Source organism: Protopterus annectens, chromosome 2.part0 (genome assembly GCF_019279795.1).
Source record: "Protopterus annectens isolate FY-2018-M chromosome 2.part0, PAN1.0, whole genome shotgun sequence".
Classification (NCBI taxonomy): domain Eukaryota; kingdom Metazoa; phylum Chordata; order Ceratodontiformes; family Protopteridae; genus Protopterus; species Protopterus annectens.
In genome coordinates this window covers 86,671,023-86,691,774 of record NC_056728.1, presented here as the reverse complement: position 1 = coordinate 86,691,774, position 20,752 = coordinate 86,671,023, and positions in this window count along the sequence as shown.

The following is a 20,752-nucleotide window of genomic DNA, read 5'->3' as shown; positions in this document are numbered from 1 at the left end:
GTTGTTCTAATTTACACAGCCGAATTATTCTCTGAATCATTTGGCTGTGTAATTCCTTTCCAGCAGGCATGTCCTGGGGAGACCATTCCCCAGAATCCTTAATTTGTATTTAGCGTAGCCATGGTGATTTTTGCCAAAAGGGGAGAATTACTGCTGTGGTCCTAGTCTCTTAATTAGGTCAGCAAGGAGTGGGTGGTCACTCATTCTAGGGTTTATTGCTTGTCATAGCCCTTTCTTAATCACTGGACAAGTTTAATTCAGATACCATGTCCCTTTAATGTTTTTTTCTCATGCTGTACTGTTGTATTTGTAACCAAAGATTATTATAAGAGATGAGTCAGGGATAAGTAAATGAAGGAGCTTTCAATCAAAGATACTGATACCATAACAGTTTGATACAAACTGAGAAGCTGCTTGGTATCATTACATGACACACATTAGCTGCCATGCTTAAGAGTCTTAAACAATTACAATATTATTATTTTTCTCATATCACTACATATGACATGCAAGACGATATCAGCGGCATAAAAAATGGAAGAAGGACAGAAGACACTGGGGTTATGGAGTTGACATAATGGATAAAGTGTTTACCTTATAGACAAGGAATACATGGTTTAATTCTCACCAAGGGAAATTGGCTAGGCTTAAAATGTTTCACAAGTACAGCTAGCCTAGTACTTACATATAAGCCCTTCTTGTTGATGTCTACAGATCAGTGCATAACAATGAACAAGCATGTACACCACTAAGCAAATTAACTAATGTGCTCTGAGGAGTTTAAGACCAATGTAGGATTATGGTTAACCTTAAAATAATTAACAGTGATGATAAACCTGGAATGAGAAAAGTCTGGAGTGCATGACAATGTTCAAACTTGGAAACAAAATATCTGGGGTTGGTTGTGTGGGTAATAGTGAAAAATAGAAGGAAATAAACTGGGCAAACCTAAAAGTAGACATATGAAAGGAGAGCTAATGAAACAAAAAGGCAAACACAAAATGGATAGAGATAATACAAAAATGATAATCAGCTGAAAGACAGGGTATATTTTATATCATTTGATAGTGATTTGGCTTAAAATGCACTTGAAGGATATCTTGTAGGTGTGTGACTGGTATATAATGATGGATGGCCCAGCAAGTATGACAGAAGAAAGGATGTGGAGGGATGTGGGAGGGTAGTAGAGCAAAGATTTGAGAACTACACAATAGCATATACTGTGCATCAATATTTTAGAGGGATAGATGATATAAGCCTACAACTGATAAAATGAAGGAAGATGATAAGCAGGACATTTCAGAGAGAAAAAATAAGGGGGTGTTCATGACATTATGAGGAAGAGTTTTGAGTGAATGAAATAAGGGTTGATCTTAGGAGCAAGATTTAGCAAAACAATGGGATGCAAGGCTGAGGAGCTTGTAGGAATGAGAACAGACATGGGGAGGCAATAGTCTTAATGCAAATTAAATGCTTGGAAGTAGAACTAATGAAAATGAGGCAGAAAATGAACAGATCAGAAAAGAAAAGAGAGAGAAAGGATGAAAATGTCTGTAGGAAAATAGGAGAAATGGAAAGGACAAGGGATGGTGAGCTACTGAAAGAGCTTAAGTGAGTGTGACAAAAGATTAACTGAGATACTGAATGGGAATTGGATAGGGAAGTCATGAGACAAGTAAGCTAGAATAAATGGGAGGGGAAAACAGGGATGTTAGCATCACTTAAAACCTACCTACCAGCATGAGTCAGCTGACTATTCTACACCCCATAAGATGATATGTTGAAGGAAAGGGGAGGGTGACAGATGCTGGAAGTGTGAATGACAGAGCATGCTCTGAGAATTCTAGTGGGCAAGAAGAACAATGAATCAGGTAGCTCAAGATTGAGATAAATATGTAAGACAATAGGATCTGTAACTTTTTTGGTCTGAACACAAACCAAGATAAGATAAGATAAGATAGAAAAGGCTACAACTGATAAATGCTGTTATTAGGCAGACAAAGAAGAGCTTTATAGCAAACCAATCAAAGGGTTGTTGGTTGGTAGTGTTTGGGAGGGTGGCTCAGAATAATAAGGTTTTTGGCCTTACAAACACAAGGTGCAGGGTTTGAGTCTCACAAGGGATAATTGATTAGGCTTAAAATGGCTCGCAAGGGCAGTTAGCTTAGTACTAACCTATGAACCTATAAACCTATGAAAGCAGTGGTGGAGATAAATATTACTACAATCCAAAAGGCTATAAAGGAAATACACTGTGGGATGAGAGGGTTCAAAATTAAGTGGAATGATGTGAGACTAATACGATGAGCAGTTAGGCAAGAAAAAATATAGAAAATAAAGTCTGGGGAGAGTTATTATGGAGACTGGGGCATAATGGGCAAACTGTAGGCAGTATAGAAGGAGCACAGAGGGTGGAGACCCAGCAGGGACAGGGTAAGGAAAAATAGCTACAGAAATGGAACTGGAACCAATTAATTGGGAAAGAAAGGGAGCACCCATGGAAATGTAGGTAGAATAAGATCTAACAATACAAAATAGAGAAATAAGACAACTGTGATCTATAAGTGAGTCAGATATATAGTACAATCACTGGTATAGCAATATCAATAAAGACAAAGCAGACTGTATCTGATAGCAAAAATGGGTGCATCAGAGTAGGGGAGGCTACACAGGTATATTTATGGATCAGATGACATAATATGCAATTCTTCCATGGGATGCCACATAATATGAATAAAACGTAAGTTAGTGAACTTCACTTGTGCAACTAACAAGAATGAAGCAAAAATAAATGGCCCAGGAAAGTAGCCATATTTAACCACTTAAAATCCTTTAACAGTCTACTGTTCAGTCATTTCTTATGTAGTAAAATGATGACAGAAGCAAACAAAGCACTTAGACAATACATCAAAGCTATCTGTGCAGTACTGGACACCATCACACTGTCACACAATATCTAAACTAGTACTTGCTTTAATGTAGTTTGATAGTCTGTTCCATGCATCAGCTACTCTGTCAGAGAACCAATCAGTACACTTCTCATTCCTATAGAATCTTCTACATCGGTTATCTGATGATTCTCTAGTACTTTTTGATAACCCAAATATCTATACCTGAATAAGATCTCCTCCTAGATATCTTAAGAGACACTGTACAAGTTCAGATATTTTAGTCTTTCATAATAAGGTAAGTTGGTATATATAATTGGCAGGAGGGTATGGGGTTGCAACCCCCTGCAAAAGGTTTGGTTTATTGGTTTTGAATCTGATTAGATGTTGTCATTATTTTGTGTTTAATTGTTTTTCAGTTTAGATTTATTTCAATATTTTTGTTGATATTTTTCTGACAATCTTACATTGTCTTAGAACAATTTAGGTAATCCTATAAATATATATATATATAGGTCTAGCTGGAAACACCGACGATGAGAACACCGACACCGGAAAATCGACAATGGAGATGGCCGACAGTTGAAAATCCCGACGCTGACAAGACCGACATGTCAAACGAGCGCTAGTGTGTAAGTATGCGGTAGTGATGGATGGCAGGGTTAGAGTGCAGGTAAGGTAAGTGTGCGATAGTGATGGACTTTAGGGTTAGGGTACGAGTAAGGTAAGTGTGTGATAGTGACGGACTTTAGGGTTAGGGATGGATTAAGTGAGTTAGGGTTAGGGCGGGTTAGGTGAGTATGCGATAGTGATAGACCTTAGGGTTAGGGTTTTGGTTAAGGTTAGTGCATAGATAGTTGTGTTTGTAAGGTTTAGTGTAGGTTTGTAAGGTTTTTGGTGTGCTTGTGTTGTGTGTGTGCTTTTTGGACAGGGGATTTGTTTTGTATGTTGACTGTCAGGATTGTGGTTTGTCGGGCGTGTGAAGTTTTCTGTTTTTGAACTTTCGGTTTTGTGGTGTCGGTGATTTTGTTGTCGGTGTTTTTGCATGTTGGCGTTTTCAGGTAGACCCATATATATATATATATATATATATATATATATATATATATATATATATATATACATATCTACTAGCATTGAACCAATTAACTATTGCCCATTCCATCATTCATCAACCCAAAAACTGCCCAGCACTCAAAACCTTAATTCAGGCATACAACAACTCTGGAATGCTGAGATCTTCTGATAAACTTCTAGTAAAAGTCACTAAGGCTAACAGTAGCTCTGGGGATTCTATATTCTCCAATCAAATAGCCAAAAAATGGAATTCTATTCCGCAACACATACAGAACACAACTAATACTTCCAAATTTAAGTTACTTTTCAGGGAATACCTTGTCAGCAACTGACCGTGCTCATGAATTACACCAGGATGAACTTATATTGCCTTCTCTCTCAGTACCTTATCAGTACCCTAAACCTTACCATTCCAGATCCACACTCTGCTTTGTTTCCTTGCAATCTAAATCTCTTCCTCCTTCATCCATTAGCCTAGGTATTATATCCATACACAATTCTGACTTACTGTCAAGTTCACTGTTAATGCAACATGCTTGTTAAAAGGATAGGAACATGTCCTAATGTGTGTATGAATACTATGCTGTGTATTGCATATTCAGTATTGTTATTAAGTCATTCTTATTATTCTTTTTCTGTAGACTTGGAGTGATGTACTTCTGTTCTCCAGTGCTATTTCTTTTTTACTTTATGTTAATCTTCTAACTCGAACAAATCATATTCTCAATGTTAGTTAAGAACTACCACTGTAATTTTACTTAAACATGCTTTAGTGGAGCTTTTCTCCTCACGCCTCTGCTGAAAATGGGTGCCCTGCCCAGTTGGACTTTCCCAGTAAACAAATGTAAAATAAAATAAAATAAAACAAAAATAAGAATCAATATATATACATATATATATATATATATATATATATATGTTCAGACCTTTGTTTCTCTCCTCTCCCACCTTATGCCACATACTGCATTCTATGTATGAAACCAAGCATGATTTAAAGGGAGGAACCAGATAAATAAACAACTAACTAAATAAATAACTGTCCCTCCAAAATGGAGGCAATCCATATAACAAACAGAGAAAGAATCATAATGATATATGCCATGTGGTAATAGCAATCATCATCAATGCCCCTTTTCCCATTTTCGACATGAGATTGGGGTGTTGCATCAACTGCTGCCATCTCTCTTGATGCAATTCCATTCTACTACCTTCTTTGACAGTCACACCTGACCATCACAGGTCTTGTCTGACAAAATCTATTCATCTCTTTGCTGGATACCCACATTTCCTCTTGCCTTCTTCTTCTCTGTCCCAAACAAGCTTCAATAGATTGTCTTCTACTTTTCTGCACATCTGCCCAAACCACTGTAATCTGCTCTCTTTGGCCTGCTCTGCAACTAGAGCTGATATGCCTTCTACTCTGATGTTAAACTTCAACAAAACAACTGACACCAATGTAGAACAGCAAAGAATTTAATAAGAACAGTAGATAAAAAGTAGCAAAGCTTTCAGGTATCCAGTACCCTTTTTCAGTGCTTAATAACCAGACATAAAATAGTTACAGTTCTTATACAAGTCAATTAATCACACAACCAATAAGAAAAGACAAATAATTATGCAGTAAAATGCTGATTAACATTTAAAACAACATACAAGATTTTTACAAAATTTTTGAAACAACAGTTTTAGTCTAAGGAATCATCTGTTTAAGTTTTAAAACTGGTTTAACTGAGACCATCTGGTTGACACCCGTTGGGTGTTCAGCCTGTAATCTTAAAATCCACTGATATTCCTTATTTTCTAGTTTGGTGTTTGAATCTCCTCTTCTAATGGATCTCATCACAACCTCCATAACCCTAAACTTAAAACTATGAGTGACATTTTCAGACACATGCTTTGCTAAAGAGTTGGACAATATATTCCTTCTAATTTCAGAATTATGCTCTATAATCCTGTCCTTTAAACATCTAGTTGACTTGCCCACATAAAAACACGTGCATTTTATGCAGGTGGCCAGATATATAATGTTACTGGTATTGCAAGTAGCAGAACATTTAAGGGTAAAGGAAACATTAGTATTAGGGTGTATAAAGGTGTTATTTTTCTCAATTAGGGCACAACAACAACAGTTGTGGCAAGCAAAAGTTCCTTGTTTAGCCCATTTATTTTGTGATTTTACTGTCTGCATGTCCTTGTAGCATAATCTGTTCTTAAGTTCACACATTTTCTATATGTGAACATAGGTCTATGGCTAATGATATTATTAAGCTCAGGTAGGCTCCTAAGGATGCCCCAGTTATTGGTAACAATTTTTCTAATACCTTCACTCCATCTACTATAAGTAGTCATGTACCGGACATCTTGTGTGGAAACATTATTTTCCATTCCATGATTATTCAGTGATTCACCAAAACATGGACAGTAAGCCGAATCTCTATTGGATAAAACATGAGCTTTAACATCTTCTAACATTTCATTCTCATAACCCCTCTCTTTGAAGAAAGCCAAAGTCTCATTGATCTGAGAGACACATTTAGAATTACTAGTATTTAGTCTGCTCATGTGCATGACTTGGCCTTTGACAATACCCGTATATATATATATATATATATATATATATATATATATATATATATTTCGAGGGGTGCATGCTTTTTCTATGCAGATATTTATTTTGGTTTACTTCTTTCTTAAAGACAGAAGTTTGTATTTCTGTGCCATCATAAACAATACTAGCATCCAAAAATTCCATGCTGTGATGTGAGTAATGTATGTAAAAATTCAAGAAATCTGCAGTGGAGTTAATATGGTCCACATAGGAAATCAATTCACTTTCACTCCCCTCCCATACAAAAAAAGATATCGTCCACAAACCTTTTAAGGAAAGCTACATTTCCCCCATAGTGATTTGGGTGTAAATTAACATGAAGATCCTCCCATTCATTTAGGACTAATGTCGCATAACTATTAGTGATGGGGGTGCCCATGGCAACCCCCATAATTTGATGATAGTACTTGTTATCACATACAAATATGTTACTCTCTAAAACACTATCCAACAGTTGACAAATTCTTTCTGTTTGTCTACCAGTACCATATTTATACTTGTTTAACAGCTGTCTAATAGGTGTGATGTCATATTCATTTGGTATCATAGTAAAAAGTTATTTTATATCAAGAGTAACCATAATAAAGGTGTCATGAGTTTTAGTTCTGAACCATGTATTAAATTGCTTAAGGAAATCTGCTGTATCTTTAATAAAGCTCTTCACATATGTTAAATACCTGCTCAGCTCACCCTGTAAATATACTGAAATAACTTCCATAGCCCAACCACGCCCAGAAACAATGGGCCTCATGGGTAGTTTATGGATGGATTTGTGTAATTTTGGTATGCCATAAAGAATTGGAAGCACTAGAGATAGTTAAATATATAAATAATTATAGTGAAATATCACTCATTAGTTGTAGATCATACAATAATGTAGCAACACTGTTGATAATTTCATCAACCTGAATGCAATTAATTTCTTTGAATGCTGTATTATTTACTATCTCTGACATACTTTGATGGTAATCAGTTTTGTTCATTATAACGATAGCCCCTCCCTTGTCGGCTTCCTTAATAATGATGTCATCATTAACTTCTAATTCATGCAAAGCTTGTTTTTCATCCTTAGTTAAATTATATATATATGCTTAAATTTTTTATTTTGATAAAAGTTTCTAATCTGTGTCTCATAAGAATTCTAGAAAGCGTGTACAATGGGGTGCTATTTGGAACAAATATACTACTGCGTTTGTACTGCAAAGGAAAATTCAGACTTGAAGTGCCATATAACAGCTTTAGATTTAAATTCTGCACAAACTTAAGCAGATGATTCCTTAGACTAAAACTGTTGTTTGCAAAAATTTTGTAAAAATCTTGTATGTTGTGTTAAAAGTTAATCAGCATTTTACTGCATAATTGTTTGTCTTTTCTTATTGGCTGTGTGATTAACTGACTTGTATAAGAACTGTAACTATTTTTATGTCTTGTTATTAAGCACTGAAGAAGGGTACTGGATACCTGAAAGCTTTGTTACTTTTTACCTACTGTTCTTATTAAATTCTTTGCTGCTCTACGTTGGTGTCAGTCGTTTTGTTGACGTTTGCTGATTTTTTCGACTACTGCACCCTAATTCCAGGAAGGTTTTCATTGTAGCCGTCTACTCTGATGTCCTCATTTTTTGTCCTTTCCACAGTGTACATCCTACCACCCATCTCAAGCACTTCTTCTTCATCACCTCTAACTTCTTCAACTACCCTGCCTTAACTGCCCAGGTTTCTGTACCATACAATAGTACTGGTCACATCACTGTTTTGTACACCTTACTTTTCAGCTTATTTGGCATTCTTCTGTCATACACTACCCCTGACACTCTGTGACAGTTGGCTGCAGCCCCTCTGATTGTAGCTTTGACCTCTTCATTTAGTCTTCCCTTCTCCTCCACCACCCCTCCCAGAAAGTTGAAGTTGTTAACCTGATCTACTAGTTTCCTTTTCATCTCAGTTCTCAGCTTCTTTAGATTTCTCCCATTTGCTGCCATTACAAATGAACGTAATTTCATCCCATGTGCATTCAGTTTTGCATGCCATTCCATTTCTGCTGTCTGCTGCTTCACTTTCCAGAAAATGGTAGAGAGACTCTGATGCTTTGCTCTTTTCCCTTTCAACTTCATTCTTAGCCTCTTTGTTAGCCATTCAGTACTGCTTCTTAGCCTAATCTGGCTTTTCTTTCTCCCAGTTTTTCCTGTTGTACTACTTTCTTTACATGACTTCCTGGACTTCTGCATTCCACCACCAGCTTTCCTTAACTACCTTATTTCCATACCTGGTTCAGCTGCATATCTGTTCTGTAGTCCTAGCACATGCTGTTTTGAAGCATTGCCATTCTTCTTCAGCTCCACCTATTTCCTCCTCCTCTTGCAGTGCTAGAGCCCTGAGTAATTCATTGAAGTCTTGTGTTTTCCATTCAGTCAGCTTCCAGGTCTTCAGACTAGTCTCTATTAACCTTAGAGCCCCCTCTAACCACTGCTTGCAGCAGATTGCAGCAATGAGTGGTATATGCTGTGGGCCAACTGTTTCACAGAGGATGACTTTGTAATCGCTGATTCTACCACAATGCCCTTTCTTTATGAGAAGGAAGTCTACCTAAGCTGCATGTTGCCCACTCTTGTATGTGATCTTGTGATTTTTTTCCCTTGCTGAACATTGTGCTGGCTACCATGAATCCATATATCAGACAGAAGAATAGAATGATAGCAATTTATTTATTTTATTTAACATTTGTTTACCGGGAAGTCCAAATGGGACAGAGCCCATTTTCAGAGGATGCCTTGGGAAAAATACCCAGACGCATGTCTTTGGAATGTGGGAAGAAACAGGAGACCCCAAAAAGAAACACACGTGAACACAAGGAGGACATGCAAGCTCTGCTCAGAAGGCACCCCAGCAAAAAAATCAAACCGGTCAACCTGTTGCTGAGAGGTGACAATGCTAAGCTCTGCACCACTGTGCCACCCACAATCATTTACTCTTAAAGGATGGATGCTGCCCACTGAGTACTGTTTAATGATGGTTTCCTTCCAGCATTGATCAGGGACCCCACATTATCGCCAGTGTGGAATTGCCTTTCTGCAGCTCATATTTAGTCTTCAAATGGCAAGGATGGGTGATCACATCTCCCATCATATAAAAAATGGCCCTGCCTCAAGAAGCATGATACAAGAGATAGCTCCACTTCTAGACCCATTATAAAAAAGATGGCTCCGCTTCCAGACCCATCTTACAAAAGATGTCCCCACCTTCCGACCCATCACACAAAAGGTGTTCCCACCTTCAGACCCATTATACAAAAGATGGTCCCGTCTCCAGCCCATTATAACAAAGATGTTTCATTTATGCCCACAGTCTTTCTGTAGTGCTGCCATTCAGTAATGTGGTGATGTCAAGACAGGGATATGCTCAAATATGTGGACACACTTTGTTGTTGTTAAGGTTTTCCTTCATTTTAAGAACATTTTTTGCTTGAAACCTACCTCAGCCCACCACTAGAGGAAGACGCTACAGTGATCGTTATCAATAAAGAACTTATTGAGGAAGCAAATCTAGTGTTATCCATTCTGTCTTTTCTTACCAGTCTGTCCTTCCAAATTTCAGGTTGGTGATGAAAAATGGGGGTATAGTAGCACTCGTAGACTCCTTGCAGCTGCACTTTTCGCAAAACTATTATTAAAAGGTGATCTTGTCCGATGCATAGGACTCGCATCATATCCTGCATAGGATACTGTAAGCCCAAATGCTGCAAGAATTAAACTACAACAAATAGTGAATTCCAAAATGTTCAAAAGCTCCTTAAAAATAGAAGCCCCTGTGCTCCAAATAATGGGATGAGGGGAGTAATTACAAATCCTTTCGACTTATATATATTAAGAACAAGATACCATAATCTCACTTATTATACACAGAAGACACCCCCAGGCAAAAAAATCAAACCGGACAACCTGTTGCTGTGAGGTGACAATGATAACCTCTGCACCACTGTGCCACCCACAATCCTTTACTCTTAAAGGATGGTTGCTGCCCACTGAGTACTGTTTAATGATGGTTTCCTTCCAGCATTGATCAGGAACCCCACATTATCGCCACTGTGGAATTGCCTTTCTGCAGCCAATCTTTAGTCTTAAAATGAGAAAGGCAAAGATGGGTGAGCAACATCTCCCATCATATAAAAGATGACCCTGCCTTAAGACCCATCATACAAAAGATGGCCCCACCTCCAGACCCATTATACAAAAGATGGCTCTGCCTCCAGACCCATCTTACAAAAGATGTTACCACCTCCAGACCCATTATACAAAAGATTGTCCCGTCTCCAGCCCATTATAACAAAGATGTTTCATTTATGCCCACGGTCTTTCTGTAGTGCTGCCATTCAGTAATGTGGTGATGTCAAGACAGGGATATGCTCAAATATGTGGACACGCTTTGTTGTTGTTAAGGTTTTCCTTCATTTTAAGAACACATTTTGCTTGAAACCTACCTCAGCCCACCACTAGAGGAAGACGCTACAGTGATCGTTATCAATAAAGAACTTATTGAGGAAGCAAATCTAGTGTTATCCATTCTGTCTTTTCTTACCAGTCTGTCCTTCCAAATTTCAGGTTGGTGATGAAAAATGGGGGTATAGTAGCACTCGTAGACTCCTTGCATCTGCACTTTTCGCAAAACTATTCTTAAAAGGTGATCTTGTCCGATGCATAGGACTCGCATCATATCCTGCATAGGATACTGTAAGCCCAAATGCTGCAAGAATTAAACTACAACAAATAGTGAATACCAAAATGTTCAAAAGCTCCTTAAAAATAGAAGCCCCTGTGCTCCAAATAATGGGATGAGGGGAGTAATTACAAATCCTTGCTACTTATATATATTAAGACCAAGATACCATAATTTCACTTATTATGCACTTTATTTAATTTACACTTTTGAACTTTTGAATATCACAATTATAGGTTCATAGGTAGGTACTAGGCTATCTGCCCAAGGGCATTTTTAAGCCTAGCCAGAGTGTGTCAGCTTTCGTCGCCCCATTGATTAATTAACTGATCCTCTGTCAAGCAGAGACAATGAAGTGATCCCAGGGGTGTATTTTCTGTTACCCATCCACTCGTCAAGGCTTCTCTTGAAGAGTGTTAGTGAGGGGCTCTGCCTATTGTAGTTAGAAATTTTGTTCCAAAGCATGGGGAGTCTCTGTGACAGGAATCTATCCCTCCAGCATGTTCTGTTTATTGTTGTGGTAAGGTTTAGCTCACTAGAGCACGTGGCTTGCAGTGACTTGGATTTCTTTAGGTGGAGCATGTCCATCAATTCTGAGTTGGACATGGCTTTGTAAGTTAGGCAGAGATCACCTCTGAGTAAGCTATATGCCACTGAGTACAGCTGAAGTTTTTTCAGTTGGGCTGCATAGGACATATGTCTGAAGCCAGTAATCCTCTTTGTGAGGTGCTTTTGTGGTATTTCCAGCTGCTGGAAGTGTCTTGTGAGGTACATCCCAAATGGGGCATTGTACTCTATTATGGGTCTGATGTGTGACGAGTAGAGGGGCACTATAACCTCTTAATTTCTGTATGCGAACCCCTTAGTAATTAGATGGGCCATATAGAAGGATTTCCTAACTACTTTGGCAATATGATTGTCAAAGGAGAGGTTACTATCTACCTGGGTCCCCAGATCTCTTATTACCTCTTCTGTATTAAAGGGGCTGCCGCCTATGTGGTAATTCTTGGGTGTTTTGTTTTTCCCCAAATGGGATGACTATGCATTTTTTGGCATTTAGCTTGAGGCCATGACTTTGACACCAGGTGTCTGTCTTAGTAAGGCCTTTTTGAAGGATGTGCATGTCAGCCAGAGAGTCAATTATGGCTCCCAGTTTGCAGTCATCGGCGAACTTGGTTAGCCATAGTCCTCCTGTGTTTGCCTGTACTTCTGAGAAATATATGCTGAACAGTACAGGTCCCAGAACCGAGCCTTGCGGGACACCACTTGTGACTGGTTTAGAGTCGGACCTGGAGCCCGCTATTCTTACTGTGTGAATTCTGTCTGTAAGCCAGTTGGCAACCTATCTTGTGACGTTGGGGTTTATGTTCAGGCTGGTGAGTTTTTCTATAATACCCGAGTGAGGAATGGTGTCGAAAGTCTTGGCGAGATCAAGATAGGCTGTATGAACCACCTTTCCCTCGTCTATGGCCTTGGTGACTGTCTCAAAGAAGTCAACCAGGTTTATAGCCCTTAAATGAATTACACTAACCAGAAAAGCTAATGTGGTAGCTTTTTTTGCAATTAGTAAACATATTTAAAGTGCATTTACTGCACAAAAAAAAAAAGAATCTGAATTAAGTAGCTTGTTGAAGGCAGATGCCATCTAGTTATAAATAAATCAACCACTCATAAACACTTCACCAAGATGGTCAGCAATTTGACTAAAGTTAGCTAGGTTAAAGGTCTCTGTGCACTTACTGCACTTTTATAAATATTGTGGTCATTTTTTTTTTTTTTTTTTTGCTTTGCCTGCCTTCCAAAGCTAAGTAAAATTGTTTCCCTTTATCAGATTAAATACATAGACCTGTGTTAAACTTTTCAGGGCTTTTTACAGTCCAGAATCATTGTCTCGTTATAATAAACAATGCATACTTTAGTAAAATGCATAGTACATCTTTTAAATACATTTTGTTTTTTTTTTGTAACAGATATAAATTACTGTGTGTGTATGTATATATATATATATATATATATATATATATATATATATATATATATATATATATATATATATATATATATATATATATATATATATATATATATATATATATATATATATATATATATATATATATATATATATATATTTATATATATATATATATATATATATATATTGATATGGGTCTAGGACTATTGCACGAAGCTACAATAGTCAAACCCAACATCACCGAACACATTTTAATAAAAGCACTTTTACCAAAAAAGCACTTTCGTTAAAATGTCAAAAAAAAGAAAAAAGTGTGTATGCAGGGGGGCTACACCCTGCACCCCCACACCCCCTACTTTAATATTCTCACTCTGAGACCGCACTGCAGTGGGGAAAAGGGAATCTTCCCTTATCCGCACCATAGTACGGCCTCCCCAACAGGCCTACTTACGCAAAAATGCTGCTTCGGTTTTTTTTTCATTTATTTAGTATTGTTATCTTGGTTAGTCACACTAGGCATGGCCACGTTTCAGGGGATACCCAAGGTGGTATTCATATTGTCTCTGTGAATTTTGTCCACAAAGTTAGGTAAAGCTCACATAGGTTGTTACTAGGCTAACGAACACTAGGGCCTTTACAACCCTTAGCTGTGCACACCAAACCATATGGGAGTATCACAGGCATCTATATGAGAGAGGGCATGTTAGCAGGGAGGTAACTGAATTTGTAGGGGGGTGTTAGGATAATACTTTTCTTATTAATGGCCTCAGTCCATAAGGGACATGTTGCCAGATTGGGGGTAAATTTACAATTTTGCATCCAAATGTCAAGGTCTCATTTGACTAGTTTCAGGGAAGAACTCTGTTTTATATGGATAGAGAGCCTATTCCATAGTGTGAGGATCCTTTAGGACATATAGCTGTCTCTCCAGCATGTTCTGTTTATGTCACAAGTGAAGTTCAGATCTCTGTTTCTAGCATTGTTGGTGCTATTTGCTTTGCACATGTGCAACAGAGCTGGATCTCAGGAAGCCCTGCAAACCAGGCAAAGATCCCCGCTCAGCACCCTATAGAAGACTAAATGTAGAAACAGAGCCTTTTGGTAATCAGCAAAGGACAGGGTATTCCTGCCCTGAATTCTCCTGGTGATAAACCTTGTGGGCATTCCAACTGTTGCAAGTGTCTTGTTAGACACATGCCAAAGGGGACACTGTATTCAATGATAGGTTTGATAACGGCTCAGAAGAGTAGTATGATAACTTCATTGGACCTGGATGCCATACCCTTAACTATAATTTGGGTGACATAGAATGATTCTCTATCTTTTATATTAGCTAAGTATTGGTCAAAGGCCAGATTGCTGTATACATGTGTTCCAAAATCCCTTACTACTTGGTCAACTCTTAGAGGCATTTTACTGATGGCATAATTAACTTGGCTTGACAGTTTCCCAAATGACATTGTAATGTATTTTTTGGCATTGAGTTTTAGGCAATGGCTTTGGTGCCAGTTTTTTGTTTCTATTAAACCCACTTGCTAGATGTTTGTGTCTCTGAGTGAATTTATAGTAGCACCCAATTTGCAGTCATTTGCAAGCTTGGTGAGACAGAGGCCTTATATTTAGCCTAACTAACGAGGACTAGATGCCAAACAGAAGTGGCCCAGGGCAGACCCCTAGGGAATTCCACTGGAGACCAGTCTCTTGGTGGAGGTGGCCTCACCGATCCTGACTTCTTGGGTTCTGCCTGTGAGCCAGCTGGAAATTCAGCCAGTTATGTAAGGATTTACACCTAGATCACAGAGTTGTCAACAATACCTGAGTGGGGTATTGCATCGAGGTCAATATATGCAGTATGCAATGTCTGACCCTCGTCCATTGTCTTGGTGACCCTCTGAAAGAGCTTTACTAGGTTAAGTAGGCATGACCTTCCCTAACAAAGCCAGACTGGGATAGGTACAGTGTCTTTAGGTTGTCAATGTCCTTATTTATCATGTCCATGATAATTCATGCCATAGCTTTGCATATTAGGCTTGTTAGACTCTTTCTAGTTAGTGTCATGGCACCTTTTGTATCCACATGAACTACCACTAAATTAAACATCTGTGTCCTCAGTTTAACATATCAGTGGAATACAGTGTATACAAAACCTCCTTTTCACACACACACACACACACACACACACACACACACACACACACACACACACACACACGCGCGTGAGAGTTCTTTACAGCTACACACAAAATGATTATGGTCTTAGGCCTCAATTGTCTGTCACAACCTGATGAGACCCCTCTTTCTCTTCTCATACTTAACGTCTGCTAGTAATGGACAACTGAGCAGCTAAAAATGTGTCTGCTATTCAGTAGGTTTTCTACTGATTCATCTCATTAAATTCAGCACATATGTGTTAATTTCTGGCTAACCTTCATCTGTGGTTAACTCTGCTTTTTAAGTTTACTGCTTCATTTTTTGCAGCAGCCTTGTTAACAGCCTTTGATCAAAAGTACCTCTGCATCTATAAGACAGTATTAGCAGGGAAATTACATCTTGCATAAAGTCTTTCACTATCGCACTATTCTTGAAAACTAAACTTATAAATTTTTTTTGAATGAATATGCTCTTGGCATTGTACAATATACAGAGAAGTGAACAGCTATCTTCTTACTTGGATCCCCTCTTCAATATGTAGGTCAGTATCTCTTTCAAACTGCTCACAAATCTTCATTCCTTTCATTTTAAATTAATTGTTACTCACTGATATGTTCACTAGTAATCAATTTTCATGTACCTGATGAGGAACCTACTGTTAGATATTTACACAATTAAAGACCTGTCTAGTCAAGATAGTAAAAAGAAGGGTGACCATTTGAAATGTCATGTCCCACTAGACAGAGTCCCAAAATATGGAAACTGAATGACCTACAAAATGCACTTACACATACTAAGTTTGAGACTGCCATTTCTCAGAATATTAAAAGTTCAGAAAATCCATAAAAGTTTGATATGTCCACCTTTTAGACCCATAGTGTCTGGAAGAAAGTTGTTAACAGAGCCATTTTCCATCTATATAGATAAACAGCCACAACCGGTTTTAAACAGTGTTATTACAGTATTGAGGGATACACAACACTTTCTGAGAGACTTATATGAGTTTTTTAGTGGGAGAGCTAATGTTCTTAATGAACGTCTTATGGTGACATTAGATGTTGAATCTTTGTTCACTTGTATTCCCAATCTTGAGGGCATAGAAATGGTTAAGCGATTTTTAACTGCACACAGCACTTATAGGGTCAAACAAATAGATCTCATTTGTTTATTTCTTGAAGTAGTATTGGAAAATAATGTCTTCATGTTTCAGAGAACCACTATTTACAGAAGAAAGGCGTAGCTATGGGCATGTTCTGTGTCAATAGCTATGCCAATATGGTCCTGGCATGTTGGGAGCAACAGTTTGTCTTGAATGTTGAAGATCACTATGCTGGCTCTATACTTTTCTACAGAACATTTGTTGATGATTTTTTTTGTAATGGGGTGGGGGTACATCAGAATTAGAGAACTTTATTAACTTTTTGCACACCACCACTATTTTTTTTAATTTTACTTACGGTCACTCTTTTGAAAAGGTTATTTTATTGGATGTCCTTGTTTCTATGGATGCTGCAGGAGTTTTTAATGCCAGGCTATGTAGGAAGTATTTTAGAAAAAATATGGTTCTCCAATGTAGTAGTATACACCCCCCCATGTTTATAACAATATTTTAAATGGTAAAGGAATGAGAATATCACATCTCAATAACACTGAAGAAGGTTTTATAGAGGACTTGACAGCACTCTATGTTGACTTTTTACAGAGGGGTTATAAACAAGTTGAGGTTGATAGGATGGCTGATGAGGCACATAACCTGAGGAGAAGTGCAGCCAAACCGTATTTTTCTGATAACAGCACAAATATTATAGGTAATAGAGCAACTGGAAACAAAGCACATATGCCATTAGTTTTGTCGTATAGCAGTGACTTTGGACAGATATGCAGTGTTATTGACTCAAACTGGAATATATTTACAATGAATGACCATGTTAAAGAACTAGTAGGTGAACGCCCTTTTTTCAGGTATTAAAATAAAAAGTCTTTAAAAAGGCATATTTATTATAGTGAGAATAAAAATTTCAATAATGGAAATTTTAATGTATCTGCTCCTATGTCTGTAGGTACTTTTCGTTGTGGGAGTTACAAATACTGCTCGTATTTAGACAGTTCAAACATGTTTGTACATCTGGTATCTAAACAGAAGTATGTGTTTAAGGTACATGTTACTTGCAAGACTCCCAATTTAGTTTACTTGGCTACCTGTACTGCATGTACTAGTTTCTATTTGGGCAAGACAAACTGCCCTTTCTATGAAAGAATGTGTGAACATTTATATTCTGTAAGTAGATGTGACGTGACAAATGCTCTAGCAAAGCACAGTATGGAGAATTATTTTTCTCATACTTTTAAATTTAAAGCTGTTGGACCAGTTTACATGGGGCTATGGGATGGTGTCCTAAAGAATTTTACTGAGGAAAGGGAGCTACACTGGATTATGCAGCTTCAGGATGATAATAGACCTGGACTTAATGATAGTATCTCTTTAAAGCCTGTACTCAAGTCAAGGGATTTGCATGAATAACACACAGTCTGCTTTGATAGGCTGTTGATTTAATTGCCTAGCTTTTTAATTATTGGTGTGTGATATACTGTTTGTCTGATGAAGCACATTTGTGTGAAAGCGCTCACGTTTTTTTTTTTTGTTTTTTTATGTTGTTGTTTTAATTAAACCACTTTTTTGAACTAGCCTTGTCTTTGGAGTACCTTCACATTTTTTATTTGCTTTTAAAATTTCTCAGAATATTCCCTTTTCTCTGAGATATGACAGTCGTGTTAGTATATATATATATATATATATATATATATATATATATATATATATATATATATATATACATAATTTTGTGGGTGTGAGTGGATTTTCCTCCTGCAAAAAAAGATTAAAGGAAAAGAGGGATGTCTGGCATTCAGCCTTCATTCTTGGGATTTTTTTCTGCATGTTGTCTGTAAAAAGCACAATGTGCACTCATCAAGAGTCTTTATTAGCTATGTAAGTAATTACAAATGTATGACATACTTTGTCTATTAAATTCAACACTCTTAAAGTTATGACAAAATAACTTCACATATATTTAAAGAATAAATATTATATACAAAACATTTAAACTAGGAGTACCATATGTAATATGACAAGCCATACTGATAAACTTCAGTTGATTGATTTAAACGTTTACATTAACCATATTATTTGCACAAAGTAGAGTATCTGCCAACTTTTTATATTTGGTTGTTCACAGGGTTGAATTAATGGCTCCTCCTGCCTTTGGTCCTCAATAAGGGTAAAAGGCAGGTACCCCAGGGTAGGGTCAGGGCATAATTGCACATATATTCTCCACCTGGAGAGCTTTATAAGCTCATTCTTTCCTCCCACAGGGGGTGAAAGTCAGGTGGTAGGAGCAGGCCAGTCTGCCTTTCCCATGGTTTTCCCTCATCCCTCCCCTACAAGCAGCTTTCAGGCCTTGCATTTGCTTCCCATCAGGGAAAGACATGATATGCTACCACACATCTATTTTTCATTAAATGGAGCATTAATCTAGGGCAGACCTGCTAGACTCCTTCTGTGCTAGATCATCTACCCACCAGTATGCGTTACCAGTCCAATGACTTAAACTATTTCCTTCTTCCCCAGAAAGGGTAAGCTGGTATCAGTTACTCAGTGCCATCATCCTTGCCTTGCCATCTGGCACACATGCCTTTAACTGGATGCAGTTCATCTAGGTCATAGTTAGAACTTCATCCCTCTAAGATATCCAACTGATGTTTTAATTAAATGCCACATCTACACAATATGTTTCTGATTCGTGACTTATCTATGTTAAGTCAGTCTTTAGAACAGTCTGACACTTGAATCTTTATGTCTGGATTACTCACATTATCAGCATTCATAAATAAGTCTTATAATGAGGACTTTTCATGTATAGTGAATTTGACTCCCACAGTCACTTTCATATTTTAAAAAGGCAGCAGTGGATCTTGCAATTCTGAACTATGGTAGAGATCATCCATATCTAAATTCACAGACACTTCAGTTTGACTTGGAACTTATTACATGAACAAATAGCATTTGATTCTCCCTACATTTTATTGAGTTTGATGCAACTGTTACTTTAAATGGATTAAATAAATTGGTCAAAGCTTGATCTCTATGAAATCTAAAAAAAATATTTTTTTCACAGGAGTAAGTTCACCATCGATACAACAACCACTTGCTTATGTATTACCCTATAGCTGTGCAGCTACAGTTAAAACAAAGAATCAGACACAGTAAATTATTGCAGATGCACAAATAGAAAGTGTATAATAGGAAAAGTGATTGTGGAGCTCAGCATCGGGAAACTGAAGTTGATAAGTTTAAACTTCATCCACTTTACAGTTTCCTGCATATCGAGTCTTGGTTGTTAGTGAGCTGTTTATTGCCTTGTTTAACTAATTGCAATGCCTTTTACACCACGCACCTGAGACTAATCAAAGTGCTGTAAATTGTACTTATCATTTGTCTTTACTCTTTCCTTGTTTTGTATCAGAAGAAATTTTAGATGCTCTGTCATTGTAGACCCACTCTCCTGATATGAGGATACCAGTTTCTGCACCTTGTTATTATACCATCATTATTTTGACCTCCATTTTTGTGTGAAAGGTAACCCATACATTTTTCTTCTCTTTTCTTCTGCATAACTTTGTTACATATTGTGACGATGTGAGGTGTTGCCATCTGAGCCAGGGAGAGTTGGGCAGTGCATGTGTGGCTTGTGCCAACATGACTATTTATTTATTTATTTTACATTTGTTTGCTGGGAAAGTCTGACTGGGCATGGATCCCATTTTCAGCAGAGGCCTGGGGAGTAAAGCTCCATGAACAGTAGTAATGCAAACACAGTATATACAATACATATGTTAATAAAGTACAGTACAGAGTCAAAAAGTTAATAAGGTACAGTTTCATAGCCAAGAAAGGAGCAAAAAGTAAATATACTATAAGGAGCACAGTGTGTTACAATAAACAATACAGTTAAAAGGACATTTTGTTCAGTCATTTGGTTACATTCATCAGTGGCTAGTACAGTAAACACACACTGACTGGTTAAGAGTATAGAAAAGAGTTGTTGCAAGCTTTCAAAGAAGGCTAAAGTATGATATGATCTAATTAATTGAAGCTACCCAGGGTCAGAACAATTACATAACCAAGATATATGTAAATGGGACCAGAGGAGTTGTTTGAAATTATCCTTGTTTTCAGTGGTCCTAATAACTACAGGGATGGTTTTCCATGATTTTGCAACAGAAATGGAAAACAAGGAGTCCCCAGAGCTATTGTTGCTTTTGCCTATGTCAGCCAGTGCTT